General features: G+C 43.2%; 1 long non-coding RNA gene across 1 annotated transcript in view; it reads right to left on the reverse strand.

Annotated features, from left to right (window-relative positions):
* Positions 1-3,306: 3,306 nt before the first annotated feature.
* Positions 3,307-26,577, reverse strand: part of LOC138582024 (uncharacterized) — a 234,718-nt gene continuing 211,447 nt past the window's right edge. Inside the window, exons 3-4 of the long non-coding RNA XR_011304931.1 lie at positions 5,643-5,734; positions 3,307-4,846 (exon numbers count right to left, since the gene is read on the reverse strand). This is a non-coding gene — a long non-coding RNA (uncharacterized lncRNA). The remainder of the gene's footprint in view (positions 4,847-5,642; positions 5,735-26,577) is intronic.

A 26,577-nucleotide genomic window follows, 5' to 3' on the forward strand; every position in this document is an offset into this window, starting at 1 on the left:
CTAATATGAGTATTATTTTTAATTGTATTTCTACAAAACCATTGTATATACACCTAGGAACTATGGTAATCCATGGGTGAACACAGAGAAACCACAGAAAATTGTGTTTTGTTAATTTTCATACAACTGATACGTCTCCCAAGTAACAATCCTAACATGTAACGTGCAAGCTCAAGGCTGTTTGAAAGTGTCCTGCATGACATCGGGGCACTTGGTAGCTATGCACCCCTTTTTCAACTGTATATGTCTAATTCTGGGTGCCTCAAAAACATGAAACAATGTCCTGGGGAATGAAGATGTACCCCTTTGTTTATAACTACTTATCGATTGGGCTCTTACCATGTTCAAGAGGCCCTGTTGGTTCTCTAGATGTAACCAATGCAGCACGCGCAATCACTCCATCACCCACTCTATCCATCTCGTTATCACTCCCCCTCTTAGTGAATCTGACACTCAGCAGCATGAAAATGATTTTCAATGAAATATATAGTCGAGACAATCCTCAAGAGTATCTTTGCACCCAAGCAACATAAAAATGTTTTACAGTGGCAATTCCAGCATGCATTATTTGGACAGGAGATACCATTTTCTTTGGGAACACCTAACTTAAAAGGGGGCAGCGCTGTTTATATTGCTGAGGCAACCTCCCACAGGTGTCAACTTTCTGTAACATTAAGACTAAAGAACAAATGTTCCTTTAACAACCAGAACTACATTCATACATGTAAATAAAGACATATTTAGGAACTACTAGCGTGTCAATGTAAATGTGTTTTTGAAATGTTATTAAATGAAAGCAGTTTAGCTTCACACCCAAAGAACTGTAGGCCACACCCCTGATTGCATTACTCCTTCTTGGTGCTGCACGTTTTAAAATGGTTGACAGCTGCCAGTGAGCATAGGTAATCTGCAGGTGGGGCACATTGAGCGGCCCCTTCAGGTTTTTAACAGCTCACTCCGGATGATTCGCCGGTCCTTGCGGTGAGCGCGTAACACAATGGAATTAACAATGGAATGAATGAAGCCATTTAACTGGGGTTTTCATGCTAAGATATGAGAAAAAACATATTTCCCTTCAGTATATTTTTAATGATCTTTTAAAAGCTTTGCTTCGCCTCTAAACACAAATCAGGCGCATATCGCAACATTCTAATAAATGGTACCATTTTCATTACCGTACAGCCCAGATAGTTGATGAAGCCTAATTATTTTTTATTTGTTGTGAAGATTTTCATTTTGGTTGGATATGAAAGTGCCTCGCTGGTAAAATCGGCAGTCATTATGTTACCATAAAAACAATTTTGGCAAACGGAATTGCTGCTAGACATTGACTGCACCAATGAACTCGTAATGAGGCCATATATGTTTAACATGAAAGATGAAGAAAGGAGGAGCTTAGCATCTATTGATCACCTGATCCTAATTTGGCACAAGCTGGCACAAGCTTGATTCGAGTTTCAGCAACTGAAAGGGTGAAATGCAATCCGAGTTCTGCCTGCACGTCTTACCTGGCCTGGGGTGGGTGCCATCGCCCTGATGCCTGTTCCACCCCCCAGCACACATCCTCACAACACCCTAGGCTTTCATGGCCGGCTTTGCTTTTTGTAGAACTTCACATTTCATTTCACATCATGTATAATATAAAGTTGGGTGTTTGTGTCAAATAATCATTGCAAGGTGGTAACATTGTCAACCAGTTTTTTTTAGGTGTGTATTAAATTATTTATAATACAGCTGTGAAACCCAGGGGACTGTTTAATCTGTTATTAAGCTGTTATTGCTTTGCATTCTGGTTCTTGAGGCTTTCCATTAAGAGTGGGGAAAACAAAGCTAAAATGATGCTCTCTTTGCTTAACATAAATGTATATATATAGTAATTTGCTTTTAAACACAGACTACCACTGCAGAGTGATAGTGCCGTGTGAGTATGTCTCGCCAGTTTGAGTCATGTAACCTTGTTCATTTGCAGCTGGCAATAACAAAATTACATAATGTCTGGGGACCACACCGGTGGTGACGGTGCATGGTACAAATACCTTTAACATTAACATAAGGGCACAGGGCATCATTAGTACAGCTGGACTTTAGTATTTTTTTATATTTGTCATATCGATATATAATGTAATTTGTGTATTGGAGTGAGGTTGTGAACAGAAGGTCCTGCTTCCCATCTTTTCAAGCACCAGGCATCTATGAACTCTCCCCAGAGAGAGACAAGAGAAAAACAGATGCATGGGAGCATGTCATTATAGCATTTACTTGTTGGAATAACAAGACAGACTCAAAGACATTCTGCCTTTCACCTGCTTTTATAGTCATTTACAATGATGTAACATGTTTATGCAAATGAAACCTTGTAAATGGTATGCTTCTAATAGGTCCCCTTAGTCAGAGAAAAAACATTCCTTCAGTATCATTGGATAGCTTATCTTTTGTGTACACTAAGCCCACATTAGCATAGCTGGCATCCACAATTTTCTCTGACGCACAAAACAGATATGCTTATTTTAGACTTGGCCGGACACAACTATGACAGTGCTCAACTCCTGCCAAGAACATCTTGACACACCAATATCTAATCCGCATCTGTTTGCTGAAGTCCTGCCAAGTTGGTTAGTGCTTTGTACTCCCGTACAGCAGATTTTATGGCTGCCAAAATAATACAGCGGGTCTCTCAGAATAGTTTGCATGACACACAATGTGCCCAGTTCAATAAGAACATATATAAATGTACCTAAGATTCCTTACTTATCTGGCCTTATCACAATCTTGTCTGGCTTTCCTGCCAAATTTAATTTTTAACCAAACAAACCTAATTACCTCACTGCAAGATGCTGCCAAAGACTATCTTCAATGTATCAACCTCTGTTGCTTGTCTGAAAACTCTTGGCATGGTTCATAGTCTTTCATACCTGGCTTAGGCCTGGAAACCATTTTGCACTTGAGTTATCCATTGTGAAATATCTTTTTGTCTGACACTATTTTCCTTCAGGGAGCTATTATTTATTTAATTAAGCATCTCTCGCTTTGTATCCTTGTGCATTTATGGAGTGTGTATAACATTAAAGATACCATTAATTTCCTGGGCCATCCTAACCCAAATGTGCACAGTGCCATGTGCACCTTTTACCTTTAATAAAGGCAATCTAATTCTGATTTCTTCAATAATGGAACTTTGATCTGCCTATCATGTTATCTATATTCAGTTGAAGGGAGGGGTTGGCACCCCCTATACATTTCCCCCCTCTGGTCGATAATCAACCAGTGTTCAATATTGAACCATTACACCCAGTGTCCACCCTCCCCCATATGCAGTGCACCTATGCATCCCCATTTCAGTCCCCCCCTCAATATAATGCTCCATATCAACATGGGAGGTATCATTAAAGACAAGTCTAAAGAATCAATAGTGTCTTCAACCATATTGTATTTTCCTAATCTAAGATATATATGTTAATGTTAATGTTAAAGGACATTTGTACCGCACACTATTACCACTGGAGTGGTCCAATGGCGCTCTATGTATCTCTTTTCTGTCAAAAGATTTTGGCATATATTTTGCCCTATTGTAATCCTTGTATGTACGCATCTCCAAACAGTAACTTCGTTTGCGCCCATCTGGTTCCCACCCCTGTTACCCAATTAAACATAAAAATAATATGCACAGCAATTTATTTCGCCACCACGAGAATCAAGAGAGATCATTAGAACATTTGCTTATTCCTTGAGGGAACCATCCAGCCCATATTCTATTGTTCCTTCTACTTGCAACATTTTAATTCATATATATGTGTTTTCTTCTTCCTCCCACCCCACAGCACTTCCTTGGTCCCTGCTCTCCCCTTCATGCACGTTCAGTTTTGTCTCCATCCTATTCGTCTTCCATCTGCACATCTTCCACCCGATCCTTTATTCTCCTTATTCCAAGTCCAAGGACTTTCTCAATTTAGTCCATACTTTATTTTTGTTTGTCCTTTCGGCTGCTTTGCAGCAAGTGCAAGTGCCCCTTAATTCATAGGCCAGTCTTTTTAGGATTCACTGTTTTTTGACCACTGAGGACTTAAACCCTCAATCTTCTGATTTGAATAAAATAGTCAGTTGGGGGAATTATATTGTTTCTGGGGAAAACAAGGATGGGGGACTTACATAAAGAGAGTCTTCAGTTTTAGTTGCAACTGGGCATCTGGCTGGGTCCCTCAAAAACCCTTTTCATGTCAACGAGGGCTTTTCTCCGTGCTCGCAGGATCGGTTGCCTTTAATCACATGGAGTGCAGGTGCTTCCCGTCCATCTGTAATATAAAAACTGGGTGAGTTTCTTGAAGAACAAGTACATTTTTATCATCAGTACTTCCTCCTCAAACCTAAACCTTATAATAACCGCGTCCCTTTCCTTCAAACTCTCCCACACCTAAAAACAATTGCTACTGAATGTTCTCTTTTTTGAATATAATAGAATGGCTGCTTCTTTCTCCCTTCCCTGCATATCTTAGTGTCACCTATGCTGTATATATACTGGATGATACCTCGGTGTGTCTATGACATGACACCATAAAGCACATACATAATTGTTTTCTTTCATTTGCCCCATCTTTTCATGGGCTCACACTCCATTTTTCTTCTTATAGTGTATTTATTTTCTAAGTGTCAAAGGGAACTTTTTCTCTCTGGTTGTGTCATTCCTTACATCACCAGAGTTACATGGTTTCCTTCTTTATGATAAAATAATAAAAGACAAAACAAACAACATAACACATTCAAAAAATGTTTTTTAAAAGGATGTCGACTTCTTCAGCTGCTCCCCTTCTTTCTTCTTGGCGTATCCTTAGCAAATATGGTTTCTTGCTCCCTGTAGAAACAAAAATAGAGGCAAAGTCATGATAAGCTAGCAAAGCGACCAGTTATTTCCCTAAAATAGGCCTTGGCTATTCATTTTTTCCTTCAATATGATGGTGCTGGGGTCATCTCCTGGTCTCCTCAGCTCAATAAAATGCTAAACTTGTTTTCTTAAAGAATGGAAAGAACGGTGCACTTTAACTAGCCTTTCTTTTGAATTATCATAAATACAGTGGCAGGCCTGTTTTTAATCTTTTCTGCTATGCTGAAAATGTTCTCTGTACTTTTGTAGTTGTCCTCTTGATGGCATGGGACCGCGGTCTCTTCATTCTTTGCTCTATTTATTCTGTTAAGACATAATTAACATTTTATGTTGCCCTTCCTTCACTAATCTTACCGACCCATGGTATTTGGAAATAAGCACTGATCCTATTAAGTGCATGAAAATGTGGCATATAGGCATGTCATGTTTTGCCTATCCCTAAAGTTTCATGCATTTGCCAAATGTACATATTTGACATTCCTTATTGTCAGGATTACAAAAAGGTTATTCCACCTTTTATCCAGAAGTCTTCTTCATTCTCCTCATTAGATATGGCCATACTCGCATGTATGTACTATTCTCTGCTCACACATGTTTACACCTTTCTTGGGGAAAATACTACCTATTTAAAAAGACTGTATCCCTTACTACGTTTTTCTGTACTTACCTGGGTCCTCTTTCTCCTAATAATGATCAATGAGGTTATTCACACACTGTGTCCACTGGTACTCACTGTTTCTTTTTCTACTTGTCCTCTAGTACTTACCTTTGTGATAATGTTTCTTCACGTTATATCGATGTACTCCGCTAAGGCCATGTAGACATTCCTCCTGCGCTCCAAAAAATATTTTTTTTCATCTGTAATACATAAATCAACATTTTCATATTAACATAAACAATGTTCTTGTTACTTACTCTCATATGTTCTTTTGTGCAATTCTGCTAGACGTTCTCTCATTCTCTTAGATCAATCTTGGCCGTTCATACCTTCTTGGCCTTTCATTAATTGCATTTATCAAATATACTACCCTGATCAATATAAACAGGCATCATCCATTGCTGCTCATTGTTTGGAAATCAGAATATTTTATCCACACCTTCCTCCATCAACCTTTAGTAACAATGTTATTTTTGTTCCTTTATTGACAACTTCTATCAACTTGTATTTTTTGTTGCTTTACTATTCATTCATTAATTTTATTTATTTCACTGCCCATCTGGATTGATGTCAATCTTTTGTTTAGGAACTTCTTACTTAAGCGCTTTAGTTTTAACTGTTTATTATTATCTTATATTAATTAGTCTAAACACAACACAAACATACTTGACATATTATAATCCCTTACATATGTGTACTTTTATTTGGTCCCCTCTATGTAAATGTTTCCTCCACTGTTTTAGTGGATGTATTGTCTTGTCTTTTTGTTACCCCTTCTGGGAGTTTGATGCACACTCTTCTACCTGGTCCTGCCAGTAGGAATCCTTACAACTCTTATATGAAGTTTTATAGTGTGCACCCTTCCTGTCTCTTCTTGACACTGTAAATTCAAGGTATCCCTATCCCTCTTAATTTATAGTCTCCAAAAATCCAGCTACTCTTATGTTGTGTTTCAGCAGAACATAATGTTTCTAACTAGTGTTCTTAATGTAAGGCAAAAGCAGCATATATGTGTGTGTGTGTTCTTATTGCATTATTGAATTCCTTCTCTGACTACCGAAATGTATTTTTATGTGAATTGAGCCTGTGATCCCTTGGTTGCCTGTACTTCCACAAGAGTGTGTGTGTGTGTGTGTGTGTGTGTGTGTGTGTGTGTGTGTGTGTGTGTGTGTGTGTGTGTGTGTGTGTGTGCGCGCGCGCATGGGCATATGTGCACGTGTGTGTGGCTCTGTGTGTGTGTGTCTATGTGTGTGTGTGTATCACTCCCCCTCCTTATAAACATATCATGACAAAGACTCTAACCTAATTATCTCTCTTCTTCCCAAATTTAATGAAAAATGTCTTCTCTTTTTATATCTCCAAATTCCACTTCTCTCTATTCCTCCTAATAAATCAATTCACCATGCATAATAGTAGTCCATATCGTGCTCATTAATTGTGCCAAGCCTTCCTTGTTTTTCCTTGTCAGCTCCCAGCCTGCTTGCACCTATTCATGAACATGTTTCATCTAAACAAACCCTGCAAGAAATCTAAATAATGCACTCTTTATACTTGCAAATCATACTAATCAGGGTGTGTGCTCTATAAAAAAGACTCCTTTGACCTAAAGGCAACCTCTTTTACATGTTCAGGCCTTAAATATACTAGTGTCATTTCTTGTGTGTCTACATAACTAATCCCTAAAGCTAGTGTATGTTATCTCCTAGTTACTTACTGAGATCTTTCCTCAATACAACAGTTAATTTGTTAAAAAAATGTATCATACTTTTTTATCTATAGTGTATGTAACCTTAGCCCTGGTGCGTTTAAGAGCACTCCCTCTCATTACATGTTGCTTCCCAATTCTAAATAAAAATGTTTGCATCAATGCATGCACTTTTAACATTGTTGCTGAAAAAAGGTGTTTTGTCTTATTAATTCTTGCTACTCCCCATAAATATTTACCATGCTTAATCTAGTGTCTTGTTATTGTGTTAACCTACTTTTTAATGTAATTTGCATTCATAATTACATTTTTATTCTCTGCGCATGTCTCACAAATTGTGTGATCTTGGTATATTTATGTATTTATCTATTTTGATTGCCTCTATGCTGTGCAATGGGGGAGATGTGGTCCCCCCTCTTGAAGCTTGCCTACTTTGCTGTGGTTTTGGTGCATATGCTTGAGTCTGTATGTGTAATATTCTTATGAATCTGTATTGTATTATGGTGCATATCCCATTCCTCCTCTCTCTGTCCTTAATTACCAATATTCTCACTGTTCTGGTAACTTATAGCACTGTCCTGTGCTTTCATTTGCAATTTCTGTCTTATATTTCGATTTCCTGACATTGTGCCACTTCTCATCCTCCTTCTCTCCTTCTGCAATCACTTTCCCATTTCCTTCTGCTGACACACTTCCTTGCATTTTGTTACAAATTCTTGAAAATAAACTGTGTGCATCTGCTCTTCCTTTTGGTAGCACACTGAAACGCTTTAGTGAAGCACCTTTCTTTTTTCACAATTACTTTTCATCAATGTGTCTAGATTTTTATTTAAATGGTTTCTTTCCATTGCCTTTTTCTCATCTTTGTAATTGGCCCATGAATGCTTATGATATATTCTCTTTCAAAATGTCCCATTTATTACTAATAAAAAAATGCCTATGTTTCTTAAAAAGAGATTAACAAATCAGGGGTACTCTAGAGTGTGCCTAACACAAAAAGTATCTGGTATTCATTCCAAAATAACTAACAACCCCTTTAAGATGGGAAGTGGCTTGTGCAATTTCAAAAAGTGTCCCAATGGGACCAATCTAGTTCACATTTGTGTAATATCTGGGGACAATTTCTAGTGTAAAACAGTATTGCTTTCTTGTCAAAACAACAATGTTTCAAATATATATATTTACTTAACTAAACAACTAAGGGTTTAGCCACCCCACAATGTCATATCATTCGATCAAGTGCTCCTTTAGTACATGGCTCCAACATAATCATGCACAAATATAATATCACAATAATGCTTTCCTCAAAACCTACTCAATTTTCAGTTTCTCCAACTGGTTTTTGTCATGTGGACCTGAAGCTGAGCTTCCCTACTCAAGAAACACAAGCATTACATGTGTGTGTGTTACGCTCACCTGGTTCCCACAGGGGCGTCGATCGGACCCGGACAGCTGCGGTCTCCACCAACGTGATGCGTGGTGAAGAGATGACAGTCTGGACTGGCCCACCTAATCTTGTTTGCTGGACTCGTAGAAGTATTCTCCTTATGTTTTTAAATGATGAGCTCTCCATCCTGCATGGCATGCAGGGGTGTGTAGATACCAGTTACTTCACTGGGTTGAAGGTACTGGAGGAGTTCCACTCCAGTGTCTATAAAGTTCAAAGAGTTCAATATGTCTGATGTTCACTCTTGTTCCATTCCCTCGTTAGGTTGCAGCTGGGTCCAAAAGAATATTGTCTGGAGGCAGCTGATGGCGTTCAGGTAAGAGTCTGTATTACCAAACTCTGTCCGGTAAAAGTTGCATGAGTTTAACTTGCTGTTTTCTCTCCCTTTATAGGTGCGGCATAGGAAGATTCGGCGAATTAAAGAATAATACCTCCGGTGGTAAAGCAGGTAAGTCTATGGTGGCAAAGAGATTGTCTTTGTCGGTTTTCTCGGCTCACCTTGTTATCCCTTTTGTTTTCCCCCCAAGTGCTGGATTTCGACAAAGAAAATTATGGAGGCAGCGCCGAGTCGAAAGATGTGGTGGACTGGTGAGTATAACGCGGCACTGCTGCTGGCGAAGCGACGGATGCTGAAATAATGTCCTTTCCAGGCTCGGAGATGTGCTGGGTCCGGAATAAGGTAAGGAATCAAATAATGTCCGTGATCTAACCTCTTCTCCTTTCTTTTCCTTTTGTCTAGGAGCTCCGGATTCGAGGCGGGCGTGGCAGAAGACTGGATGCTGACTTGCAGATGCGGTGAGCGTCACGCTGCTGGATGCAGAATAATGCGAAGCATGGGCTGCTGTTTGGGCGTGGTTTAAATAGCCTGCAAAATAGTCCCAGGTAAGAAGTTCCCCAGAACCACACCCGAGTGAAAAATAGTCCCTATAATAAAATAGTCCCATCCAGGCCTCACGTTGGCTTGGACTCATTTGCAGCATGGTCTGCATAAGGTAAGTAAAGTCTATGAGCCTGGCGCCTATGGCGCCAGGACTGTTTTCTATGTTGAGCCTGGCGCCTAAGGCGCCAGGACTGAATCCAAACAGCCCCCAGCCGGGGCTGTTGAGGTTTTAATGAGTATCTGGATGCCTGCTCCCGGGGCTGATGGACACGATCAGGATGCCCGGGAGTAGGCATCATGACAGCACTCCCCCCCAAGGCCCCTCCTAAAGTTGTTCTTCCCCTTGGCCCTGACTTGTCTGGGAAGTCCCGATGGAATTTTTTCACCAATCGAGGAGCATGAACGTGGTCACTAGGTTCCCATGACCTTTCTTGTGGTCCGTAACCCTTCCAGTCGATTAAATAAAAAAGTCTTGATTTAACCATTTTAGAGTCGAGGATGTTTTTTACCTCCAATTCAGGTTCTCCATCTATTAGGATGGGGTCAGGTGGTTTGGTTAATCTTGTCCTGGGTTGAACTGGTTTTAGAAGTGAAACATGAAAGACAGGATGAATCTGCATATTAGAGGGTAGTTCTAATTTGACGGCTACCGGGTTGATAATGGCCTTAATGGTATAAGGTCCCAAATATCTAGGATTAAAAGTCTGAGTTCCTTTCAGAGGTATATGTCTTGTAGCCAGCCAAACTTGGTCTCCGATTCGATATGGTGGGGTCTCACTTCTATGTTGATCAGCATTTTTCTTGTATTTCTCTTGTTTCAAATGTTTTGTTGCCTCTTTAAAGGCTTGTGTAATAGTAGAATGCAGATGAGTTACTGCCGGCATTTCTAAATGCTGGGGCGAATCGAGTTCTGCGGTTCGAGGATGATGTCCACATATGTTATAAAAGGCATTTGTCCGGTTCCTGAATGTACAGAGTTGTTCTATGCGTATTCAGAAATCCATAAAATGTCCTTCCAATTACTTTCGGTTTGGTGGAGCATACAACGTAGGTATTGTTCAAGAGTCTGGTTGGTTCTCTCCGTCTGACCATCGGTTTGGGGATGGTGACTGGTTGATAACCTTACGTCGATTTGTGCCAATTGACAACACTTCTGCCAAAATTGCGAAATGAACTGACTACCTCGGTCAGAGATCAATACGGAAGGAAATCCATGTATTCAAACCATATTTTCGAGAAATTCCTTGGCCAGGATTGAAGCAGAAGGTAATCCTTTTAAAGGAATGAAGTGGGCCATCTTGGAAAAATGATCCACAATAACTAGAATGGTGTTGAATCCATTACATGGCGATAGATCTGTAATAAAGTCTAAAGACAAAGTGTGCCATGGTGCGGGTGGAATATCTAAAGGTTGTAAAAGACCAGCTGGTTTCTTCTTTTGACTTTTGTTCTGGGCACAGATGCCACAAGACAGTACAAATGACTTTACATCTTTTTGCCAGGTGGGCCACCAGAATTGTCTTTTAATTTTAGCTTCAGTTTTTGCAAAACCTGGGTGCCCTTCCATCAGAGCTTCATGGTAATTGGAGATGACTTGTTCTTGTAGTTCCTTGTGTGGTAGAAATAGACGCCCTTGATAGTAAGGTAGGTCATTGACAACTGAATAATCTTGGCCCTTTTTAACCCAGTCCTGCAGGGCTGCTGGATCGAAAAGTTGTTGGATCTTTAAATGAATATCTTCTAAGATCTGTAGAGTAGTTATCTCAAGAATTCTTTGTTCAGGAATTATAGGCAGCGGTTCCGGGTTTGAATATGCTTCTCCCATCCCGATTCAGGACAAAGCGTCTGCCTTACCATTCTTACAACCTGGTCGATAAGTGATCACGAAATTGAATTCAGCAAGGAATAAGGCCCATCGAAGTTGACGCGATGATTGGGCCTTGGCTGTTTTTAAATACTGCAAGTTCCTGTGATCGGTGATTACAGTAATGGTATGCCTGGCACCGAGAAGATAATGCCGCCAAGCCTTGAAGGCGGATTTGATGGCTAACAACTCTTTATCGGTAACCGCATAGTTTAATTCGGAGGCCGAGAATTTTCTGGACCAAAATGCTACTGGATGAAGTTGACCGGTTTCTGGATCCTTCTGGGACAGGACAGCCCCCATGGCTAAACTGGATGCATCGGTTTCAACTATGTATGGGAGCTCGGGGCGTGGCTGCTTTAAGACAGGTGCCGACGTGAATTTCAATTTCAGATCTTGGAAGGCTTTTTCAGCCTCTTCGGTCCACAAGAAGCGTTTGTTTTTGCGCAAAAGTGCTGTGATGGGGTGTACAACATATGAGAAGTCAGGAATAAATCTGCGGTAGAAATGAGCAAACCCAAGCACCCCTTTAACTGAACTGGGAGATGGCCACTTGAGAGTTGCGTCCACCTTTCGAGAGTCCATTCGGACTCCTTTTGGAGTCAGGATAAATCCAAGGAATTCAACTTCTGTAGCATGAAAAACACATTTTTCCAATTTTGCATATAACTTGTGCTGGCGTAGTTTCTCAAGGACTGCACAAACGTGCTTAACATGGTCTGATTCTGAGGAGGAGTACACTAGAATATCGTCTGTGTATACGACAACACAGACGTCAATGAGTTCACGAAGGACATCGTTCATAAAATACTGGAAGGCTGCTGGTGCATTGCACAACCCGAAGGGCATCACCTGATATTCGAGTAATCCGTACTTGGTGCGAAAAGCGGTCTTCCATTCGTCGCCCTTCTTTACACGTTCCAGATGATATGCCCCTCAGAGATCTAATTTAGTGTAGATGCAAGCATCCTTTACTTGGTCTAGTAGTTCGGGGATCAGAGGCAATGGATATCGGTTCTTCACCGTGATCTGGTTTAATGCGCGATAGTCTATGCACGTTCTGAGGTCACCTTCCTTTTTGGGCACGAAGAATAAAGCTGAAGATGCAGGGTACTTAGATGGACGAATGAAGCCATTAGCAAGGTATTGGTCCAAGTATTGTCGTAGGTGATGGTTTTCGGGTTCCGTAAGGGCGTAGATTCTACTGCATGGAGGTTGTGCACCGGGTATGAGGTCGATTTGACAATCGTATGATCTATGAGGTGGTAAGGTGTTTGCATATTCTTTTTGGAAAACATCCTGGAATTCTTGATATTCCTTAGGTAACTGCATGACTGGATTAGCAACTGTGGCCAGGCTTTTGTTCAAGGTTTTTTCTGGGTAACAGGTGTGTGCACTCTCTTCTCTCGCCAATCAATACAAGGATTATGAGTTTCCAACCAATGTATCCCCAGTATTATTTGGAACTGTGGGGCTTTGATTAAGTCAAACACAATAGTCTCTCGATGGCCATCCTGACCCAACAGTGTCATCTCTGTGGTGGAATGAGTTACAGGCCCAGAGGCAATTTCAATTCCATCGACTGTGGTGATAACATCCGAAGTGGTCTTTTTGCCGAGAGGTAGATTCATCCTAGAAGCCAATTCGTGGTTCATATAGTTTCCTACGGCCCCGCTATCAATGTATGCCCTACCTGCGTGCACATGTGATGGCTGCCTTGGATCAATGAGGACCATTGGTATGATTAGGTGCAAGGTCTGAGTGTCCTTCTTTATGCTCGGAAAGCGGACCTCTACGCTTGTCGGGCGTGGTCGTTTCCCGAATCAGGCTCTGTTTGATTTCTATCAGCAACTCCGACTACTTTCTTGGATGGTTTTATAGGGCAATCCCGTAGAAAATGTCCTGAGGCCCCACAGTACAGACACAACTGCATCTGTCGTCTCCTTTCTCTTTCTTTTTGAGTTAAGGGTCCCTTAACCCCCCACGATCTGCATTGGTTCTGATGCATCTGTTCCTTTGGGAGTAACATTGGGTTTAACCAATACCCGATTCTCGAACTTAGCTCGATCAGCTTTTCTATTCTGAAGTCGGTGGTCTAGCTCGACCACTAAATCTATATATTCTGCGCAATCCTGAGGTGGGTTCACAACTTGGGCCAAAACATCTTTGAGTTCACCCCGAAGTCCACGATGAAATAATGTAATTCGCTTTACCTCTGGCCATCCAGTTTCTACCACCAACCTATTGAAGGTTGCGACATAAGTTAGCAGGTCCTGGTTTCCTTGTCGTAGGGATAGAAGTTTGTTATCCAGGGCCTGTCCCTGTGAATGTCTGGCAAATAATCTTTCCATGCTCAATTGAAAACTCTGAAAATCCCGAAGAAGAGGGTCATCCTGGTTGACTAATGGAATTGACCAATCTGCTGCGCTGCCACTAAGGTATGACAGTACAAAGGCTACTTTGGCTTGGTCGTTTGGAAAAGCTCCTGGTCTGCATAAAAAGTGCAAGCGGCATTGGTTCATGAACACGGCGAAGCTTTTCGGGTCCCCAGCAAAGTGTTCGGGTGGAGCTAAAGGAATGCTCCCTGGTAGAACCACTTGCACAGGGCTGCTCGATGAAACGGGGGTTGAATTCCCCCCAAGTCAAGTCCAGGTAGTGGTGTTTGCCTGGCTTGGTTTTGCATCAGTTGTCTGGCAAGATCATCAGTGCGCTCCTTTGACACAATCAGTTCTCTCCTGAGCGCATTAGTTTCTTGGAGCGCGAAGTGCACTTTTGCCCTAAGTTCTCCTAACAATTAGGCTAGTTGGTCGGTTTCTGAGGTCTCCATTACGCCCGGGTGGGGATTTGTAGATAGGCTTCGCGTTCTGTTACGCTCACCTGGTTCCCACAGGGGCGTCGATCGGACCCGGACAGCTGCGGTCTCCACCAACATGATGCGTGGTGAAGAGATGACAGTCTGGACTGGCCCGACTAATCTTGTCTGCTGGACTCGTAGAAGTATTCTCCTTATGTTTTTAAATGATGAGCTCTCCATCCTGCATGGCATGCAGGGGTGCGTAGATACAAGTTACTTCAATGGGTTGAAGGAACTAATAGGAATATTAACTCCAGTGTCTATAAAGTTCAAAGAGTTCAATATGTCCGATGTTCACTCTTGTTCCATTCCCTCGTTAGGTTGCAGCTGGGTCCAAAAGAATATTGCCTGGAGGCAGCTGATGGTGTTCAGGTAAGAGTCTGTATTACCAAACACTGTCCGGTAAAAGTTGCATGAGTTTAACTTGCTGTTTTCTCTCCCTTTATAGGTGCGGCATAGGAAGATGCAGCAAATTAAAGAATAATACCTCCGGTGGTAAAGCAGGTAAGCCTATGGTGGCAAAGAGATTGTCTTTGTCGGTTTTCTCGGCTCTCCTTGTTATTCCTTTTGTTTTCCCCCCAGGTGCTGGATTTCGACGAAGAAAATGATGGAGGCAGCTCTGAGTCGAAAGATGCGGTGGACTGGTAAGTATAACGTGGCGCTGATGTGCTGGGTCCGGAATCAGGTAAGGAATCAAATAATGTCCGTGATCTAATCTCTTCTCCTTTCTTTTCCTTTTGTCTAGGAGCTGCGGATTCGAAGCGGGCGTGGCAGAAGACTGGATGCTGACTTGCAGACACGGTGAGCGTCACGCTGCTGGATGCAGAATAACGCGAAGCATGGGCTGCTGTTCGGGCGTGGTTTAAATAGCCTGCAAAGTAGTCCCAGGTAAGAAGTTCCCCAGAACCACACCTGAGTGAAAAATAGTCCCTGTAATAAAATAGTCCCATCTAGGCCTCACGTTGGCTTGGACTCATTTGCAGCATGGTCTGCATAAGGTAAGTAAAGTCTATGAGCCTGGCGCCTATGGCGCCAGGACTGTTTTCTATGATGAGCCTGGCGCCTAAGGCGCCAGGACTGAATCCAAACAGCCCCCAGCTGGGGCTGTTGGGGTTTTAATGAGTATCTGGATACCTGCTCCTGGGGCTGATGGACACGATCCGGATGCCTGGGGGTAGGCATCATGACAGCGTGTCACAACCCCCCCACTCCCCTAAAAGCGAAAGTCTGATCAATGAATACTGGTCCAAGGCTACATTTTCATAAGGGTGTGGGTCAGTCCTGGCTCACTTACAAACTTGTACACAAAATATGAATACTTTCAAAATACAGAAGTCAATCATTATAATACTCTCTCTATTAGTAATATTACTATTATTAGTAATTGCTAAGCATCAAAGGTATGTTCATATCTGCCACTCTGTGAAAACAAGGACTTTCTCCCACTGTCTAGGAATCTCAAACATAGGTCTGCTCATATCGGCCACTCTGTGAAAATTAGGCCTTTCTCTCACTATCTAGTAATCTCAAATTCAGCTGTGTTTATATCTGCCTTTTTGTGAAACCCAGGCCTTTCTCTCACTGTCGGGGTGTCTCATATTTAGGTCTGCTTATATCTGCAACTCTGAAGCCTAGGACCTTCTCCCCCATTCCAGGAATCTCAAACATAGGTTTGTTTATATCTGTCACTTTGTGAAACCCAGGCTTTCACCAACCATCCAGGAACCTATGGCTACCCATTGAAAGCAATTAAACATAGCTTGATTACTACCCAACTAACTAATAACCAAGGTCAGGTAGTTCACCTCCCACAACTGACTGATAACCCAACTGCCTACCGTCTCTCCAATGCTTAATATCCCAACACCACTGCACTTAAAGCCTCCAGCCACAGGAAAGAGAGATGAGAAACCCAAATCCAATATTTAGGCAGCCACCCGGGAAACCCCCAGCAAACTACCTGCTCCCTAGAACAACCGAAGGCCAGAATCCCCCAACTATCTCAGTATCACTCATAGGCAGACACCCCAGCCAATCTACAACAGGAGCCCACTATATCAAAACGACTCCACAACTAGCCCCAGATTATAACTATGTACAAAAGAAGTGAGGCCACATAGTGCAACACGCAATAACAGGGCAAAAGGACAAGATTCAACACCATCCAAACCACACGAGATTCTACAGGTGGGACAGCCCCTGTAACCTAAACCAAAAAGGAAAAGAAAAAAAGAAAAAATAAATCCAAGCCCTGCGACCACCTAGGGCCACAAGATGCCCTGACACAGGACAGGATGCCGCCAAAGAAACAAGGAACAAGGAACAATCCCAATTCTGCTGCTTCCTCTCCCAATAGAAACTGCCACGAGTACAGAACACAGCCCTACAAACACAACAACCAACAGAACAAACGTCATGAGAAGAGAAAAATCCCTATATCTAACACCATACCTTACAACTGCCTCCACACTGCAACACTCCAATGCCAACAGCAGTTCTAGGCAGACAGAAAACCTATTGGAACCTCCCAGGAAAAGAAAAGAAGATCTGACAAGAGAAAGCAACATAATCAATGCCCTCACTCCCTATAGCAATAAAATACAAGGGCAGCATCAACAACTACATCAAAATATAGAAGATGAAGAAGTAGAAGATTTCTCAAACGCAGCTATCAATATAACAGAATGATTCAACAACGAAGCAGAGCACACTGAGCTCCAATCAATTTGTGTAAGCAAAACTGAAGCAACCCAACAGACCTACTGCAAGATAAAACAGACACAAAATAAAAGTAAACATAACTCTGACGAAAAGATCCATTGTAACTTAATCAACGCAAGATCTATGTCCAAACATGTCACCGAGATTTTTGACCTCCTGTGCGATGGGGGTATTGACATCCTATTCATAACCAACATGTGGCTAGACAAAAACTGCAAAATCACATTCCACAACTGCCTCCCTGACAATTTCAAGTGCTCACAGGCAAGCAGAAAAAACAAAAGCGGAGGAGGACTGGCAGTAGTTTACAAGGAACACCTGAAAATTAAAACAGATGAAACAGTAACCATCAAAAACTGTGAATCCCTAATCATTCACCTAACAGCAAACCCCAAAACAAACGTCAAATTTGTTCTAGTTTACAGGCCACCGACATATGATGGGGCTTTTATGGACGCCTTACCAGCCTAGCCATCGAGCAGCAACACCTGATAATCCTGAGAGACTTCAACATCTGGTTTGAAGAAGAAACCGCTAACTCTCAAAAATCACTAGCCAAACAATTGAAGACAATGAAACTACATCAGCTAGTCAAAGGAGCAACTCACACGGTGGGTCATACACTAGATGCAATCTTCGCCGACAAAAACCTCATCACCACAGCACCACCAATACAGATCCTATGGAGCAACCACCTCATCATCCCTTTAATAATCATGCTACCCAGGTGTGAGGTGGAAGCAGTGGCAGCCACCCTGGATACTGGAAGAAAGGAGGGGGTTGAGGAAGAGTCCCGTCAAGTGCTGGCCATCAATGAAAAGAGACAAACTACAGATCCCAAAATGCCCCCATAAATACTGCATCGGGGGGAGGCACACCGATGGGTAAAGAAAGGAAAAAAAGGAAAGGGAGAACCGGGTTTCCTTATGCTAAAACCGCCCGAACACAAAAGTACAGGGTTAGCCCACAGTGGACGGAGCAGGGAGGAGGTGGGGAATCTGTATCAGGTGTGTTAAAACCGTTGCTGAGAACACATGGGGCTGATTACGGGGGAGGGGCCGGACAAGGGTTAAATGTAACTCCAAGAGACTGCCGAGGTGGCTTATTTTTCAGGAGCAGCGCGTGGCGAGAGACGCCGCACCCGAGTGGAGTGAGACCAGCCAAGATTACGAGTGGGCTTACTAGTAGTAAGCGGAAAGTTCACAGATTGACACCGTACCCGGTCCAAGGCTCAAGACCTTCCAGTGGAGAGAAACGGCCGCCTAAGAAGAAGGATTCGGAGTGGTGAAGTGTGTACTATTGACATTTTGTTAATTTCGTTTTCATGGCCGGCGGACATGTTGAAGGGTGAAAAGCCTGTAATCGCCTGGCTGATATCTTGGAACTAATTAAGGCCAGCAGCGGCAGTTGCAAGTAAATTAAGGCAGAACGCCTGTGCCTATGAGGTGAAAAGAACCGTCATCAGTTGGCTGAATTTATTGATCTGTGACCAGTATTTGTTGTGCAATAAACCACTGTGAAAGAAAACCTTTTTTGTCTCCAGCTGACTACTTAACAGTGGTGGCAGCGGTGGGATTGCAGAGGAACGCAAAATCACCAGCAGCATGGAAGCCATGTTAAAAGCATTGGCTGAAGGCCAACAGCAACTACAGCAGTTGGTGCAAGTACAAGGACATCAAGCCCAGACGGGCCGGCAGGCCCTACAACAGGCTCTACAAGTGCAAACAGCAGCTCAAGAACAGGGAAGAGAAGCATTGAGGATTCTGGTTGAATCAATGGCTAACCAACTGGCACATCCAGCTATTCCCCCTACCGTACTTCAAAAATACCAGGCAGGGGATGACCCTAGTTATTTCTTTGTAAACTTTGAAAGAATAGCCCGAGCAGCACAATGGCCGCAGGACAGATGGGCTTTCTTTTTGGCGCCCCTGCTTACTGGAGTAATGCAGGGAGCCTATCAGGCTGCCAATCCCACAGGGGGCACCCCATATGTGGACATCAAGAAATCAGTGTTGGAAAGGCTGGGGATGGATGAGGAGTCCTATAGGCTCCAGTTTCATGAAACCAAACTGAAACCCGGAGAGAGCCCCAGGCAACTGTTCTACCGCGTACAGGATTTAGCAGAAAAATGGCTACAACCCAACACAGCCACGATTGGACAAATTAAGGAAAAGGTAATTTTGGAACAATTCATTGACGCCCTGCCTAGTCCCATACAAAGGTGGGTAAGGCAACATCACCACCTTAATCTGTCGGAAGCCATAGATGTGGCCACCGCCTATCAAAAAGCCGGAACACCCCGCACATTCACAACACTACCAGCGAGGCCCCCCAACGAAACTCCTATTATGCGCAGCAATTACAGGGGAGCAATCCAAGAACCCAGGAATAGGCCAGACCCAAAGCCCAACAACGGAACCAGTGTCCTAAAGGGACAGGCACCCCAATGCTTCGAATGTGGGGAATGGGGCCATATAGCCCGGTTCTGTGCCAGAAAAACCAAGGCAGAACCAATGGACATTGGAACACTACAAGCTCCAGGATATCGGAAGAAACTGCCCTATGTGATAGAGGTAACGGTGGATGGACGTCCCCAACAAGCCATGATGGACAGCGGTAGCAGACAGACGGCCATACAACCGCATGTGAGTGAGCAAGATCCAGGAAAGGTGAGAACCATTGACATTAAATGTGTGCATGGGGACGTAAAAAGGTATCCTACGAAAGACATTGTGTTGGGGCTACAGGGACAAGAGATACCAGTTAAAGTAGCCATTATTCCGGCCATACCAGCCCCGGTACTAATAGGGACAGATATTCCAGAATTTGATAAATGGTTAAAGGAAGCTCCATTTGCCAAAACAGAGATCGGGGTACCAATAAGAAGGGGGAAACTCACAAAAAGCCAGAGAAAAAATATGGAAGAGAACAGGGGAAAAGGAATGGAAATTGCCCTCATAGACTGGCGAGTGGGAGACCATCTTCCCTCGTTCTGGACCAAAACCGGACTGGATGAAACCCTAAAAAGGGCCAGGGAACAAGCCCAAGCAATGAGAGGGACCCCAGTTACTACTCCATACTTCAAGGAAAACCAAGGGCTAATATATAGGGTGACCAGAGGTTGCGATAATCAGGAGAAGGAGCAATTGCTGGTTCCCCAGTCATACCGGAAAACTATGATGTAACTGGCCCATGACCACACAACAGGGGGGAACTTAGCGGAAAACATGACGGTGAAAAGGGTGTTGCAGAATTTCTACTGGCCTGGAGTATATGCGGAAATAGCCAGATATTGTCAAGAGTGTGCCATATGTCAAAAAACTAGTCATCATATACCGGCTAGAGCACCCCTACAAAGAATGCCCCTGATTAGGGAACCCTTCAAGAGAATAGGGATGTACATTGTAGGGCCATTGGAGCCCACCAGTAGAGGGTTCCGGTTTCTCTTAGTGATTGTGGACTATGCCACTCGCTATCCAGAAGCTTTCCCTTTAAGGGGAATCTCAGCAAGACAGGTATGCGATGTGCTTATGCCGTTCTTTGCTCGAGTGGGAATTCCCCTGGAGATAGTGACAGACCAGGGGAGTAACTTCATGTCAGTGGTTATGAAGGAGGTGTGTAAAACCTTAGGAATTCAACACTTGGAAACCTCAGTGTACCATCCCCAAACGGATGGGTTGGTGGAACGATATAACAAAACTATTCAACAGATGATAAGAAGAGCCACCAGCCCCACAGGGTTGGGATGGGATTGGGTTCTACCTTGGGTGTTGATGGTACTAAAGGATACCCCGCAATCCTCAACCGGATACTCCCCTTTTGAATTGTTATTCGGAAGACAGCCCAAGTCCATACTGGGCTTACTAAAAGACACCTGGGAACAACAGGGGGAAACCTCACTCACCGAATATGTTAATGACCTAAAAGAACATCTAGGTAAACTGAGAGACTTTGCTCAAGAAAACCTGGGGAGGGCCCAAGACAGACAAGAGAAGTATTATGATCAAGGGAGCCGACCTCGAACTTTGAAGGTAGGAGATAAGGTATTGGTTTTGCTGCCTACCCACACAAACAAAATGTTGGCTCAGTGGAAGGGCCCGTATCAGATAACAAAAATATTGGGACCTGTAAACTATGAGGTGGAACAACCCGAACGGAAAAATAAATTTCAGAATTATCACATTAACTTGCTCAAGCTATGGAAAGAAGGAACAACGAACATATTATTTTCAACCCTCTCAGACATGTCAGTCTCAGAGAAAATGGTCCCTAATAGCCATAGTAGTCTTCAAGATGTGGAAATGGGGGAACAGTTGAATGAATCCCAAAAGAACTAATTATTGGATACCTTGAAGCAGGTGGCTGGTATTTTTTCAGGAATACCAGGAAGAACACATATGGCTACCCACTCTATACCCACGGAAGAAAGGAAAATTGTAAGACTCAGGCCTTATCGAATTCCGGAGTCAAAACGTGGGGAAATGGCCAAGGAAATAGATAACATGCTCGAATTGGGGACCATTGTGCCATCTAAAGGCGCATGGTGCTCACCAGTGGTCCTAGTACCCAAACCTGATGGTACTACTAGGTTTTGTATGGACTTTCGGCAGTTGAATGCAATATCCCACTATGAAGCCTACCCGATGCCCAGAATTGATGAAATGATAGAAAAACTGGGTTCAGCCTCATTCCCGAGCACCCTGGATTCAACCAAAGGGTATTGGCAGATACCCCTCAACCAATCAGATCAGGAGAAAAACGCCTTTTCGACACCTCAAGGCTTATTTCAGTTCACTGTCCTACCCTTTGGTTTGCATGGGGCACCGGCCACATTCCAGGCATTAATGGATAAAATCTTGAGACCACACGAAGAATATGCTGCGGCTTACTTGGATGACATAGTGATCTTCAGCCATATGTGGAACGAACGCCTGGCACATTTGATCCAAGTAATACAATAATTAAAAGAGGCTGGTCTGCACATTAACCCAAAAAAGACTAAACTGGCAGCACACACAACCAAATACTTGGGGTATGCAGTGGGGGGAGGGGTGATAACCCCCCTTTTGGACAAGATTCAAGCACTACAGAAGCTCAGGCCTCCCGAAACTAGGAAAGAAATTCGAGCCTTCTTGGGGTTTGTGGGGTACTAAAGGAGATTCTTGCCACACTTCTCTACCATAGCTGCACCGCTTACAGATGCGCTGAAAACCAACTGTCCCCTACAGATTACCCCGGAGACAGTGCAAGCATTCCAGAAGCTGATCCGGATGATTTCCACAAAACCTGTTCTCCATTGTCTTGACTTTTCAAAAGAATTCTATTTGCAGGCGGATGCCTCGGGATGTGGTTTAGGAGCAGTGCTGTCCCAGGGGACTGAGAAAAACCTTCGCCCAACAGCATTCATCAGTAGGAAGTTGCTTCCACACGAGATTCTGTACTCAACGCTGGAGAAGGAATGCCTGGCCATAAAATGGGCTGTTGAGTCTCTTCGATATTACCTACTGGGTAGACGGTTTACCATTTTTACCGATCATGCACCACTAAAATGGTTGGCTATACAAAAAGACTCAAACCATAGAGTTCTGAGATGGTTTTTGACGCTACAGTTCGTGACTGTACATAAACCAGGAAAATATCAGATGGTGGCTGATTACTTGTCACGTGCCATGGACCTGCCCGAACGGCATGGGTCCTTGGGGGGAGTATGTGAGGTGGAAGCAGTGGCAGCCGCCCTGGATACTGGGAGAAAGGAGGGGGTTGAGGAAGAGTCCCGTCAAGTGCTGACCATCAATGAAAAGAGACAAACTACAGATCCCAAAATGCGTCACGAAATACTGAATCAGGGGGGAGGCACACCGATGGGTAAAGAAAGGAAAAAAAGGAAAGGGAGAACCGGGTTTCCTTAGGTTAAAACCGCCCGAACACAAAAGTACAGGGTTAGCCCCCAGTGGGGAATATGAATCAGGTGTGTTAAAACCGTTGCTGAGAACACATGGGGCTGATTACGGGGGAGGGGCCGGACAAGGGTTAAATGCAACTCCAAGAGACTCAGGAGGCGTCTTATTTTTCAGGAGCAGCGCGTGGCGAGAGACGCCGCACCCGAGTGGAGTGAGACCAGCCAAGATTACGAGTGGGCTTACTAGCAGTAAGCGGAAAGTTCACAGATTGACACCGTACCCGGTCCAAAGCTCAAGACCTTCCAGGGGAGAGAAACGGCTGCCTAAGAAGAAGGATTCGGAGTGGTGAAGTGTGTACTATTGACATTTTGTTAATTTCGTTCTCTTGGCCGGCGGACAGGTTGAAGGGTGAAAAGCCTGTAATCGCCTGGCTGTTATCTTGGAACTAATTAAGGCCAGCAGCGGCAGTTGCAAGTAAATTAAGGCAGAACACCTGTGCCTATGAGGTGAAAAGAACCGTCATCAGTTGGCTGAATGTATTGATCTGTGACCAGTATTTGTTGTGCAATAAACCGCTGTGAAAGAAAACCTTGTTTGTCTCCAGCTGACTACTTAACACCAGGACAAAAGCCAAACAACAAGACAAACTGACCACCATCATGAAAAGAAACTGGAGGACCATCAAAGCTAGCAAACTTATAGAACAACTGGAAATCAACAAACCACTGACAATGGCCCTGGATGACGCTGACCTTGACAGAAAAACAGAACTACTGCACAAGTGGATTGCCGAAACAATCAACAACATCTCCATGGAAAAAACTTTCACCCCATGCCACCAGCCGTTCTAGGCAGACAGAAAACCTATTGGAACCTCCCAGGAAAAGAAAAGAAGATCCGACAAACGAAAGCAACAAAATCAACGCCCTCACTCCCGATAGCAATAAAATACAAGGGCAGCATCAACACCTACATCAAAATATTGAAGATGAAGAAGTAGAAGATTTCTTAAACGCAGCTATCAATATAACAGAATGATTCAACGACGAAGCAGAGCGCACTGAGCTCCAAGCAATTTGTGTAAGCAATACAGAAGCAACCCAGCAGTACTACTGCAAGACAAAACAGACACAAAATAGAAATAAACATAACTCTGTCGAAAATATCCATTGTAACTTAATCAACGCAAGATCAATGTCCAAACATGTCACCAAGATTTTTGACCTCCTGTGCGATGGGGGTATTGACATCCTATTCATAACCAAAACGTGGCTGGACAAAAACTGCAAAAACACATTCCACAACTGCCTCCCTGACAACTTCAAGTGCTCATAGGCAAGCAGAAAAACAAAAGAGGAGGAGGACTGGCAGTAGTTTACAAGGAACACCTGAAAATTAAAACGGATGAACCAGTAACCATTGAAAACTGTGAATCCTTAATCGTTCACCTAACAGCAAACCCCAAAACAAACCTCAAATTTGTTCTAGTTTACAGACCACCGACATATGATAGGGCTTTCGTAGACACCTTCAGAGAATCCATTACCAACCTAGCCATCGAGCAGCAACACCTGATAATCCTGGGAGACTTCAACATCTGGTTTGAAGAACAAACCGCTAACTCCCAAAAATCACTAGCCAAACAATTGAAGACAATGAAACTACATCAGCTAGTCAAAGGAGCAACTCACACAGTGGGTCATACACTAGACGCAATCTTCGTCAACAAAAACCTCATCACCACAGCACCACCAATACAGATCCTCTGGGGCAACCACCTCATTATCCCTTCCATAATCACGCTACCCAGGACAACAGCCAAACAACCAGACAAACTGACCACCATCATGAAAAGAAACTGGAGGACCATCAAAGCTAGCAAACTAATAGAACAACTGGAAATCAACAAACCACCAACAAGAGCCCTGGATGAAGCTGACCTCGAAAAAAAAACAACTACTGCACAAGTGGATTGCCGAAACAATCAACGACATCTCCACAGAAAAACCTTTCACCCCATGACGCAAAAGAGCAACAGCCAAATGGTTTAACCCGCTTCTCAGCAACATGAAAAGACAAAACAAGACGATTCAACTAGATTAGAGGAAAAAATATGACCAGGCAATAAATTACAATTCCAATGACAAATCCACTCATACAAAAAGGAAATCCACAAGGCCAAAAAGCAATTCTATGACAACCGAATCTCCAAAGCTGACAACACTCAAAAAGAACTGTTTAACATTGTAAACGAAATGAGAACCCCCCTTGGCTGCAGCAAACACACCCATGCTGTCACTGAAACTATGCAATGACCTAACAGATCACTTAAAGAACAAAATCAGCACCATCCACCGAATCAGACAAAGCAGACCAATCTACCACAACACGCAACCGGTCTCTCAGAATAGTCTGCATGACAAACATTGTGCCCTCTTCAATAAGAACATAGATCAATGTATCTAAACTTCCTTACTTATCTGGCCTCATTACAATCTTGTCTGGCTTTCCTGCTAATTTACATTTTTAACCTACCAAACCTAATTATCTCACTGCAAGATACTGCCAAAGACTATATTCAATGTATCAGCCTCTGTTGTTTGTCTGAAAACTCTTGGCATGGGTCATAGTCTTCCAAACCTGGCTTAGGCCTGCAAACCATTTTGCACTTGAGTTATCCATTTTGAAATATATTTTTGTCTGACAGTGTATTTTCCTTCAGGGAGAAATTATTTATTTAAGTAGGCATCTCTCACTTTGTATCCTTGTGTACTTATGAAGTGTTTGTAACATTAAAAGTAATGTGATAGTGTTAATGGGTTCGTACCTGTGCGAGTGCGCTATGATCACTCTGAAAATAATAAATGGGAAGCAGCGTCGCCAATTCTCCAGGGCCTACCCATAAAGACCTTGAATTAATATGACAAGGAAAAGATTTGTATTGGCGAGTCGCGCTTTCCCTCCTTGTGTGAAATTATACAGCCAGTTGATGTAAAAATAGATCAATTAAATCAATGGTTTATCTGTAGGTGATTTTATTCACGTAAAGTCAGCCGACATGTGTTTCGACCTTAGTTGTCGTCAAGGCTGACATCAAAACCATTGAATCATGAATTGGATTAAATTAATATATACATAAGAAGCATGACAATGTTGTGTGCCTTAAAATATGACAATCTAAAATAGGTCAAAGTAAAATAATAAGAAATATAACAGAAAATTCGTACATATGTGTTGCAGGAACAAATATAAGAAAAGATATAAAAGAATATTCATACATATATGAGCATAGGGGGAGCAGGTGCAAGTGGATCTAGGTCACCTGGCCTAAGCACCGCCCACCTGGTGCCTTCATGCCTGCCACTCTTTTTCACCACTTAGCAAGCCCCGCCCACCTGGTGCCTTCCTGCTTCCCGCTCTTTTTCTCCACTTAGCAAGCCCCGCCCACCTGGTGCCTTCCTGCCTGCTGCTCTTTTTCACCACTTAGCAAGCCCCACCCACCTGGTGCCTTCTTGCTTGCCGCTCTTTTTCACCACTTAGCAAGCCCCACCCACCTGGAGCCTTCCTGCTTCCCGCTCTTTTTCACCACTTAGCAAGCCCCTCCCACCTGGTGCCTTCCTGCTTCCCGCTCTTTTTCACCACTTAGCAAGCCCCTCCCACCTGGTGCCTTCC

The sequence above is a fragment of the Ambystoma mexicanum genome, chromosome 3q (assembly GCF_040938575.1).
Source record: "Ambystoma mexicanum isolate Mex_15411 chromosome 3q, UKY_AmexF1_1, whole genome shotgun sequence".
Taxonomy (NCBI): Eukaryota; Metazoa; Chordata; class Amphibia; order Caudata; family Ambystomatidae; genus Ambystoma; species Ambystoma mexicanum.